We start from the raw sequence: 10,724 nt of genomic DNA, 5'->3' as shown, positions 1-10,724 counted from the left end.
TTCATCACCTAAGGTGAACTCACCTCCTTGTCAGTCAATAGAGAGCTTCCCCCAGCATAATTCATCACATGAAGCTCAGCTTTCCAAGAAAGGCCAACAAGCTCCTACAATCTGTCAGGTTGCATTCAAAGATGGACAAGCATCAAAGGTCATTCACTCAAATATTTTAAAAGGTAAAGAAAAAGAAAATGTTACCAATGGAAATGTTGAAGAGACTGTAGGGAAAGAATATGCTCAGAGATGGGGAGAAGCAATGGAACAACTGCCAGTGCCTTTAATTAATAAAGAGGCACGCCTTGAAACGAATAGAAGCTCTTTTAAAAGGAAAAATAAAGTTCAGGCAGTAGTTTCGAAGCGCAAAGGGAATTACCAACAAGGATTCGTGGCATACAGTCCTTCTACGGTACCCATGAACTCATTGACTCTGCAGAATGATCCACAAACATTACCTAACAATCACAGTAGTCGGAGACAACTAAAGCGAGAGAGCTTTCATTCGATCCCAATATCCTATACTGAGTTGTTATCCCAATTATTTCAAAGTCATCTACTAGCTCCGGTACCTATAGAACCATTGCAGCCACCTTATCCAAAGTGGTACGACCCGCAGTCCACTGTGATTACCATGCAGAAGCTGTAGGTCATTCAACTGAGAACTGTACTTCACTAAAGCATAAAGTGCAAGTTCTAATGAAGGCAGGATGGCTAAAGTTTTCAAAGGAAGATGGTCAACACATGAAGCATTAGAATCATGAGTGTACAAGATTATCAAAATCAATGTTGACCTATTGCTTTGCATTCTCAATAAAGTTTATTTCTTCTTTGAAGTCATCTTTGAGATTGTTTGCTAGTGTTAAAACGGCAATGAAGCTTTAGTCACCCATGAGCTAAGTACTTGTAAAAAAGAATGTGAGTGTGTGGAAATTGAGCTATTTTTGTTAAAAAAAATGAATAAAATCAAAGTCATACATTCATTCATGCATCACTCATATCATATCATTGGTTGGAAAATAAAAGAACAAAAACAAAAAAACAAAAAAAATGTTTTCTTTGAAAAAGCTCTCGATAAAAATGAAATTTTTGGATGGTCTACTCTTATAATTCTTGTTAGTGGAGACCTTAGCAAGAATCATAAACCAATATTTGTAAGTCACTAGGAGGAAACAAAAAAAAAAGTGAAAAAAGAAATGAAAAATGGAAAAAATGAAAATGCGAATGCCTTCAAGGTCCTCAATGAGATATATTTTTCAAAACTCAACCATTTTTCCGGACTTTGTTGTCGGGCTAAATCCGTAACTCAAACCAATTTTATCTTGGTCCTCCGTATTTCTTCTCATGTGCAAACCAGTAAACCATCATACTGGGGCAATGATGCCTTTTTCAGGTGAAAATCCAAAATTACTCACTCTCTATAAAACTTTGAGCCTAGTCTGCTTTAAGCCTAATCTACCTTGAGCCTAGCCTACCGATATATGGTAAATAAAGTCAACATTGAGAGTTGACCATTTACTGCAAAAAAAAAAATCATTTGCTCAGCCCGTCACATACAATTTTTGTGATGAATATCCATATTTGCCTACTTACCATAAAGGCCTTTTACCAAGCCTGCCACATCTAATTGCATGGCAAATGTCCAAAATTATCCACCTAGTGTAGCCCTAAGAACTTTGAAAGTAATAAAATAACATCGAGCTCTTATGATTGACCGCTTCATGAATTTTTACTTGTAGTTATTCAAAATTTCCCTACTCTGACTTCCTTCTTTCACTTTCTATTGTTCTCCTATCTTAATCCTTCGTCTACTCTCTTCTTTTGAGTAAAAGTGATTCCAAGACCGAGGATAGTGATTTTGAGAATTGAGAAGTTAGCGACCTGACAAATAGTCTCAAGATCTCAGTCTCCTTTGATAAGTTTAGTCTGAGAGCAATTTTTACTGGAGCAGTAGCAAAGACATAATTTGGAACAGCAATAGAGACGACTACGCATTTTTATACATGATTGCACCTTGTTTAGTTCAATGACTGGGGCAATCAACAGAAATCTACAACAATAATTTCAAAAGCTTCAAGGTCTTCTTTGCAAATCTCCACACTAGGGCAAATTTGATCATTACTATATTGGGGCAAAAGCCGTCATCTGCTACACTGGGGCAAAACTATCATTTGCAAGCTAGGGCAGGATCATGAGACAAAGGCCATCTTCAGACTGAGGAGATCTCATTTCTCTGGTAGGAAATCTTTCAATTTTGAAGGTCCTTCATTACACAAAGTGGGCTGTTATACAACATTCCATACAGAACTTCATTTTTAAATTGAAGGCTAAAAGGAGCAGTCATTTACATTCAATAAGTAGACTGCAACAATATTGCCGTGAAGAACGACACTTCAGAGCTAAGGCTAAAATGATTTTTACCTTCAAAGTGGACAACAAAAACATTTCCGTGAAGAATAACATGTGGTTAGAAAGATGATTTCATCAAATTTCTCTAGCTAAGCTTAAAGAAGGAGTGAGGTACATGAGATAAACTCTTGGGGAGTTACGCAACCAATTCTCAAAGTTATTTGTCCAAAGAAATTGGGTCATTTCTACTCTTCTATTCATTTGATCCTACTCTAATCTCTCACCAAAGCTCTTAAAAATATATTTCAATCTCTTATTGTTCCAGAGATTTGACAAAATATCCATGAATTCTTGGTTTCCTTTTCTTTAAAAAGGAAGCTTGCTAACTTTTATTCATTGTCAAGCTTTATTGCAAAATCACGATTTCTATCCTCCATTACTCCTAATGTTAAATTCATTTTTTTTGTAACCGATCTTTTTCTTGTCAATTATAAGGTTGACTTTATGAAGCAGTTTAATCAAACAAGATGTACAATGCTATGAGTTACCTTTTATTATTCTCTAAATTGGCACATGAGATACCTCTACAAAATCATCCCTACCAAACCTGATATGGTTGAGAAATTACCTTTATGTGTATATCTTTTATCAGGTTAAGGCATTCATAAAAAAAAAGGAACAAAAGAAAAAGAAAAATGAAAAATGAAAAAGAGTTGGCAGGTTTCCTCCATGTTGGCATTACCTTTTCTCATTTGATTCTTTGCTAAATCATTGCTAATAAGAAGGATGAGAGTATACAAAAAAGTAATATCTTTGCAAAATATGGAAAAACTTGTTTTTCTCTCAACCATATTTTCACAAATCATGCATTCACATCACTTGCATACATATTCTTAAAAAAAAAAAAGTTTTCATATCATGGTTAGATTATGAAATTTTAAGTATCATGCATTGTGCATTCATAATCACATTTCATTCTCAAAACAAAAATTAGTATCATACATACATGTTGCATTCTAGCTTTCAATAAGCATATACATGATGGCATTATGCATTGAAGATCAAATTCACTGGTTAAGCTAAATAAAAAACAGATCATATGCTGTCACACACTTTCAAGTGATAAAAATAAATGCGAAATAAAATGGAGCATCATTCATGACATTGGGGCAATACACATTTGTAGATACACACATCCATCATAAGATAGTGCACTAGAGGTCGCGCAGCAACTTCCCGTGGAGCCTCCTGCGGATCCCTTTAACTTTTCCTCGACCTTTAGAATTAGAGCTAGTTTATAAGCCACACTCAATTGTTAGCGATAGGGTACCCAATCTTCATTAGCTATTTCTGGCAGGAGCTCTTTCATTTACAATGTGACGCAATTTAATATAAGTACAACTTTCCACCGCATCCATTCCTATCCCATACTTTATGATCTTTGGGCATTCCAGTCGTTGACTCCTCACGTCGCTACCGGTGTTTCTAGGATCGACCAGTGCCTCACCTGCACAAGTACCTACGTAGTGTAGTGTTGTTTTGTTAGGATGAATTGGATTGGTCTAACCTCTCACTCGGATGTCAGAATTTCGCTACGATAAGTATTCCATATTGTCATTGGAAGTTCGCATTAGCATAAACACGTGGTGTTAGTCTTATCATCATGTGTCAAGTGCATATCTCATGTACTTAGCAAGTTTAAAAGAAACTCTAAACCCTACATTTAGGTGGCATATCCTTATTAGAAGAGGAAAATTTTATCACCTCGGTACTTCCACTGTCTATCGAGCCAACGCCCGTTATGGCCGAGCCAACCATGATCTCCTTTGGTCTCGTTCCCATTCTTTGTTTGAACCGACCTAGTAGTGTCTTGCTTAGCCAAATATTTCAACAAACTCCACGACAACACGCCGTAATTCATACTTACCTTAAAGAGTCGTTGAGGCCTGGTCGAGTGCCTATATATAGAAATCATTTGCTTCTATCTAAAGTACGCAAACACTGTTTTTCCCTTGAATACAACTCGGATTCTTCCTCACTTGGGCTTCGGAGTGTTTTCTCTTGCAAGTCTCCTGCTCAGCAAAATCCAGCTCATCCTAAAGGTCATCATTCTGTCCAAGCCGAGCTCGTAAGCTTGGTATTTTTTGTGATCAAACATTTATCTTCAGTTAAATCGAACCCGATCCAAGTCGAGGTCGAAGCCTGTTGTTAAAGCCGGGTCCGTTGCATTTTATCATTCGGTTAAATCGAACCCGATCCAAGCCGAGGTCGAAGCCTGTTGTTAAAGCCAAGTCCATTGCATTTTATCATTCGGTTAAATCGAACCCGGTCCAAGTCGAGGTAGAAGCCTGTGTTATAGCCAGGTCCATTGCATTTTATCATTCGGTTAAATCGAACCCGATTCAAGTCGAGGTTGAAGCCTGTGTTATAGCCAGGTCCGTTGCATTATCATTCGGTTAAATCGAACCCGATCCAAGTCGAGGTCGAAGCCTGTGTTGAAGCCAGGTCCATTGCATTATGATTCGGTTAAATCGAACCCGATCCAAGCCGAGGTCGAAGCCTGTGTTAAAGTCAGGTCTATTGCATTTTATCATTCGGTTAAATCGAACCCGATCCAAGTGGAGGTCGAAGCCTGTTGTTAAAGCCAGGTCTGTTGCATTTTATCTTTCGGTTAAATCGAACCCAATCCAAGTCGAGGTCGAAGCCTGTTGTTAAAGCCAGGTCCGTTGCATTTTATCTTTCGGTTAAATCGAACTCGATCCAAGTCGAGGTCGAAGCCTGTTGTTAAAGCCAGGTCCGTTGCATTTTATCATTTGATTAAATCGAACCCGATCCAAGATTGTGGTCGAAGCCTGTGTTAAGCCAGGTCCATCGCACTTATCATGTTGATTAAATCAAACCCGATCCAAGATCGAGGTTAAAGCCTATATCAAGTACGAGGTTCTTTGCATGTCGGGATCCCGTCTAGTGTCCAGTTGGGTCCATCTATCTTGTCTGAATAAAATTTTTGCCTCCCCAAATACTTTGTCTTTTGCCTTTGTCTACCCTTTTAGTTCTGCAAGGATATATAAAGGAGGGCAAGCTGTAGACATCGCATTTGGTCCGGCTTATTTTTACTTTTACTTTTAATTTATATTATTGTATTTTACTTAATTGAGGTTTATTTTAATTAAATAATAACATAGGTTTACTTTATTATTAATTTTAAAATAAAGTTTAAATTAACTAAAATTAAAATGTTAGATTTATTTAAATGTTAATTTTATTAATAAGAAAATAAAAAAAATGATTTGTTTAGATTTTGTTTTATTATTAAAATAAAAATAGATAAATAAAAATGATTTGTTTTTAAGTAAATAATTTTATTTTAAAAAAAAAAGAGATTTTGTTTTATTTAACAGTTTTTTTTCTCACCTTTGATTTTTTCCTTCATAGGTGTATCCCCTCCCCTTCTTCTCCTCCCTCTTTTTCTCTCTTCTCTTCCCCCTTTTTCTTTTTTATCGTTAGTTTTTAGGTGTATTTAAGGAGGGCTGCAGTGGGGAGGAGTGGACGGACAGAACACCCATACAGAAGAATTCACTTCCTTCTTTCTCTCTACCATCACCTTCTCTTCTTCTTCACCTAGGCTGGCGACCCCGACGATACACAGACCGCACACGTCCCCCGGTGATCACAAGTTCAGACAACCTGCACCATAGTAGTCTGGCGCAAAACTTCTACAACCGACGCACAGATCACTGACCACCTGACTTCGACCTCGAGTGCTCCTTCACAGTTTTCAGACCCGCGGGCACACCTAGAATTTCCTCACTGTAGTACGTGGTATAGAAAAAAGTTGTTTTAGAAATGATTTGATTTTTTTATTTGTTTTAAATAAACTTGTTTTAAATTTGATATATTTTAAAATAAATTTGTTTAAATATGATTTGATATATTTTAAAATAAATTTGTTTAAATATGATTTGATTATTTTTAAAATAAGTTTTAAATATTTATTTTTTATTTTATTATTATTGTTATTATTATTATTATATATTTTTTTTTCGTTTTCGTTTTAGTTTTATTTGTTTTATTTCTATTTTTTTTTAAACATTTTTTAAAATAAAGATTTGTATGATAAGAATTAATACTAAGTTGTATCATATGGTGCTGGTATAGTGGTAGGTTACTTAGGAGTAATTCACATGGCTAGGTGCTTAATTTTTCTAATGGCCTTCGTGTCACTCATACATATTAATTCATATCTTATAACAGAGTGTGAATCAATATAACATGGGACATCGATCAAAACAAAAATATTTTTTTCCCGAACCAAAATCTGTTTTTCGTAGACCAAATTTTTCAAATAGGTGACCAATCACACCTCGTAGATGATTGGTGGCGACTCCAAATCCTTATCTCGAAAGAGACCCTTCAGGAGATGACGTCGGCCGCTCCATGTTGCGACACCTTGCTTTACAAGGAGCTCTATTGAAAAGAGAAAAACAGACATTTAAAAATCCATATTATTCATTTCATAACCAAACTTTACAATATCATTTGATAGAATCGAGCGCTACGTCTCAACGGTACTTACAAACCAGCCTTAAAAGGTATGCCAGTTTCTGGCAACCATTTAGTCCCATTAATAAAGTTTTCAACAGTAAACTTTGTAACTTCCATGGCATTGTGCAATACATGATAACCAGGCCAATCTACCCGTTGAGAAGTGTCAGCTCCCGGACCGCGATTATTATATTCAGCATAAAATAGTAGATTTACTGGTCTTCCCGGCCACTCTAACCATCCTTTTGGTTGAACTACCCTGTCAAGGAACGACTCCATGAAAATGACCATCGAATAGTCTCTCCATGGCCGTCCAAGAAACATAGTAACATTGTCCTTACTTGATGCTATCTCTGGTGACACTGTCACATTGCAGTTTTGGAAAATGAAGCCGCTTTGGTCTTCTACTGCGTTTTTGGATTGTGCGGTGACTATAATGTGAGTGCCTGGTATTCGAGCATATATATTACAGTCTTGGAATACTACAAGCCCATTTCCAAAAATGAAGTCAATTCTTCCATATATATCACATTCCTTGAAGAATTGAGGCACTGCTCCTGCATAGAGAGTATCCTGATAACTCAAAAACACACACTTGTAGTACGCTGTGTGTTTAGCTTGGTCCATAACGGCTATTGCTTGGCCTTCCTTTTGTTCGGCAGAGTTTTCAAAAGTCAAGAATTGCGCCATGAAATTTTGACCCTTCACAACTGCAAATAGAACATTTGAAGTTTTTATTTCAGAATTTGTTTGAATAAGAAGAAGGCAAAATTAACATCTACATGTCAAATTTATTAGTGAAAAGTTAAGTCTTACTAAGGGTTGCAGTAGTTTGAGTTGAAAATCCACTCCCGTTACTTCTATTGTCAACAATGATTGTCGTAGAAGCATCTTCTCCAATCAAAGCAATAAACGTCTTTTGAACTGGAACTTCAACATGTTCTTTGTAAATGCCAGGTTTCACATGAATATAAAATCTAGTGGTGCTAAAGTTAGGTGCTGCCGCTATAGCATCACTAACTCGAACAAAATTTCCACTACCATCTGGAGACACTGTTGCATTGAACATAAAGCAATAAGAAAACTTAACAAAATGGTTGATGACAACTAATAAGCTAACTACAAAGAACCCAAGAAGTTTGAAAGCCATGATTAAGCTGCAAGGGAACAAGCTAAAAATATTGAATGCAAAAGGGTTTCTAGCTAGGCGCTTGAACTCTAATTTTTTTGAGAATTGTGCACTTGAAATTCTACTTTGCTTGAACTTTTGAGATTTGGAACCTTGTATTTAAAGGGGTGAACTTCAATGAGGTTATGGTAAGAGGATGTACAGCTTAAACATTGTTTTGGGCTTATTAAACCATGCCATCTTCTTCGCATACCATATGAGCTTGCCAATAAAGAACACTTTTTTATGGTGAAAATGAATGGCTAAGGGAATATTTGTCTATTTCATCAATGGCAGTTTCTTAATTAAGAAAGGGTTTTTGATTTCAAATAATATAAACATATACAGCTAGTCAAGAAGTTCTAGATTTTGGTTCTTTGGCAACCATTCCAATGTAAAAAGTTGCTAGCTACAAATTATGAATGTAATGCAACATCTTTTTTGTTTTACCGAAGGGTCGAGTTCGATTCCATTGGATGGGTGTTGTTCTATACGTACGGATAATTTCAACTTGAGCAGCTCAGCTGGTTAAGACATATATTATGGCTCTGCTCAAGACATATATTATGGCTCGTGCATTCGATTCTCCACCTCTATATGTTATTGTTCTATTACATGCATCTATATATATGGCAAAGTGTATCAGTTGTTTTTATCCTAAACATTTAATATTGCAATTTTACCTTCTAATAAGTTTTTGTTTAAAATAATTCATTGAGAAAAGTATTCTTATGTGCGTTAGTATAGTTATGAACTTGTTTCGTACCCAAAATAAATTTTCTTGTGTGTTTTTTCATAACTCATTACAACATAATTTTGACAGCATCCTTACTTGTTCAATATTAACCCAAGCAATGTTTAAGGATGTTATTCCATTTAAAGTTTGATTGATAAATGCAATAGAAAGGCCACTTACATTTGGTTTTCAGATCCTTGTGGACATCTGATTCTACTATATATGCCCATAAATTTAAAAGCCTTTATGACGAAGTTGAATAAAACAATATATATAGTAGACTTTTACAAGGAAATGAATTATAGAACAAAAAAGAGAAAAGAAAAAACGTTGTAAATAAGGCAAGATTGTTGGGTAGTAGCTGGCACATGAATAAGGTAAAATGGGTTGCCATGTTTCAAAAACATAATCTTGGGAAAGAATTTAAGGTTGCAACATCTGATTATCCTTGTCGTTTCAATTTAAAAAAAAAAAAACAAAACAAAAAGATTATCCTTGTCGTTAGTATCAATTTTATTTTTGTTTGGGTAGTATTGAAGTGAGGGATACAGTTGCCATATGTGCTTTAATAGCCTTCATTGAGTTAAGAGAGTGAGATTCACCAGCACAAAGTTTATGCACCTAAACCATTTGTTATGTCGATGGTACATAATTAGTAATAAGATATTCTTACAATAATTAGGATAACAGTGACAATAGCTCAACTAGTAGAATAATTATATTGTTGGAGGGTAAAATTGGACTGGCTAGATAGGGATGTTCAAAAAACTCGATGACTTGAGTAACTCGGATAACCCAACCAAAACCATAAGGATTAGGTTCTGAAACTAAAACAAAGAAAAAAAAATCCATCATGATAAATAAAACATCTGCAAAGAAAAAAAAAACTCTAAATTAAGACCAAACAAGTTCTCCACAATAATATCAAACGAAACTAAATAATAGTCAATCCCTATCAATGATGCCAAAAACTTGTAGTAGAAATTGCTTACCGCAAGTGTTCGGATCAAGGTTTAATAAAGTGGTAAGTCAATACCGATATTGTTCTTTGGATTGAGTTCCTAGCTCACTCAAGTACTACAGATACAATTGCTCAATTTTATTTAGAAAATCAAAATCGAATGTGAGAAGAGAATCAAAGCAAATAAACATGCAATAATAAAGAGAGAACCAATGGAAAGAAAGGTCCAAGAGATTTGATTTCATATATTGAATCTATGAACCAATTATTTATGGTGTATTTAGTTGGTGATCTGAAAACAAAAATCCGAAAACAAGAGATTTAATGAAAAACTAAGTTCATCGTGTCAATTGTTTGTTCTCGAAGCAACCTCCATGATCTCAAGCTTTGAAAATCTATTTCTAAACTTTCCAATGGTCTCCTCCATCCTCCAATTTGGCCCAGAAGATAAATTGCCAAATAAACTATCTAAAATTTCTACTCCTCGGTTGCTAGACAACCCTACTTTTATAAGGATAAAAAATTTAAAAAAAAAATCAAGACAGCATTAAGATGCTATAAACAAGGTTAAGATGCTACATACCAGAGTGTTGAGACGCTCTGAATACCGTTGAGATGCTAAACAAGGTTGAAAAGCTATAAACAAGATTGAGACACTACGACAGATTTTTCAAGTACATTTTATCTACTTCTGTTGTTGATAATAAAAGAATCAAGAGTAATACAAGCAATTTGTGCACAGAAGGATCGAATCTTATTTACTTAGTCAAACCTTATATTCTTACATTGTTATATAGAATCACACGAAAGAGAAGAAAAGGTAAAAGGAGTGATCACTGGTCACATAGCAAAAATTAAGGGCATTGCATTGGATTAAGGAAATTATGGTCAATGACTTAATTGGTAGATCAGTTGTACCAATTAGAGGAGGATTTGGCTTCATCTGAATCAACTAAAGTGCCTTCTCAAAATGT

The 10,724-nt window shown here is 35.3% G+C and overlaps 1 pseudogene; it reads right to left on the bottom strand.

The window, feature by feature from the left end:
* Positions 1-6,912: 6,912 nt before the first annotated feature.
* On the bottom strand, positions 6,913-8,035 carry LOC148209790 (putative pectinesterase/pectinesterase inhibitor 39 pseudogene; annotated as a pseudogene).
* Between the last annotated feature and the right edge of the window lie 2,689 nt (positions 8,036-10,724).

Source organism: Momordica charantia (genome assembly GCF_013281855.1).
Source record: "Momordica charantia cultivar OHB3-1 chromosome 8 unlocalized genomic scaffold, Mcharantia_2.0 BLBB01000008.1, whole genome shotgun sequence".
NCBI classification, from domain to species: Eukaryota; Viridiplantae; Streptophyta; class Magnoliopsida; order Cucurbitales; family Cucurbitaceae; genus Momordica; species Momordica charantia.
The sequence above is the reverse complement of the archived record's forward strand: the minus strand, read 5'-3'. Positions and strand labels throughout refer to the sequence as shown.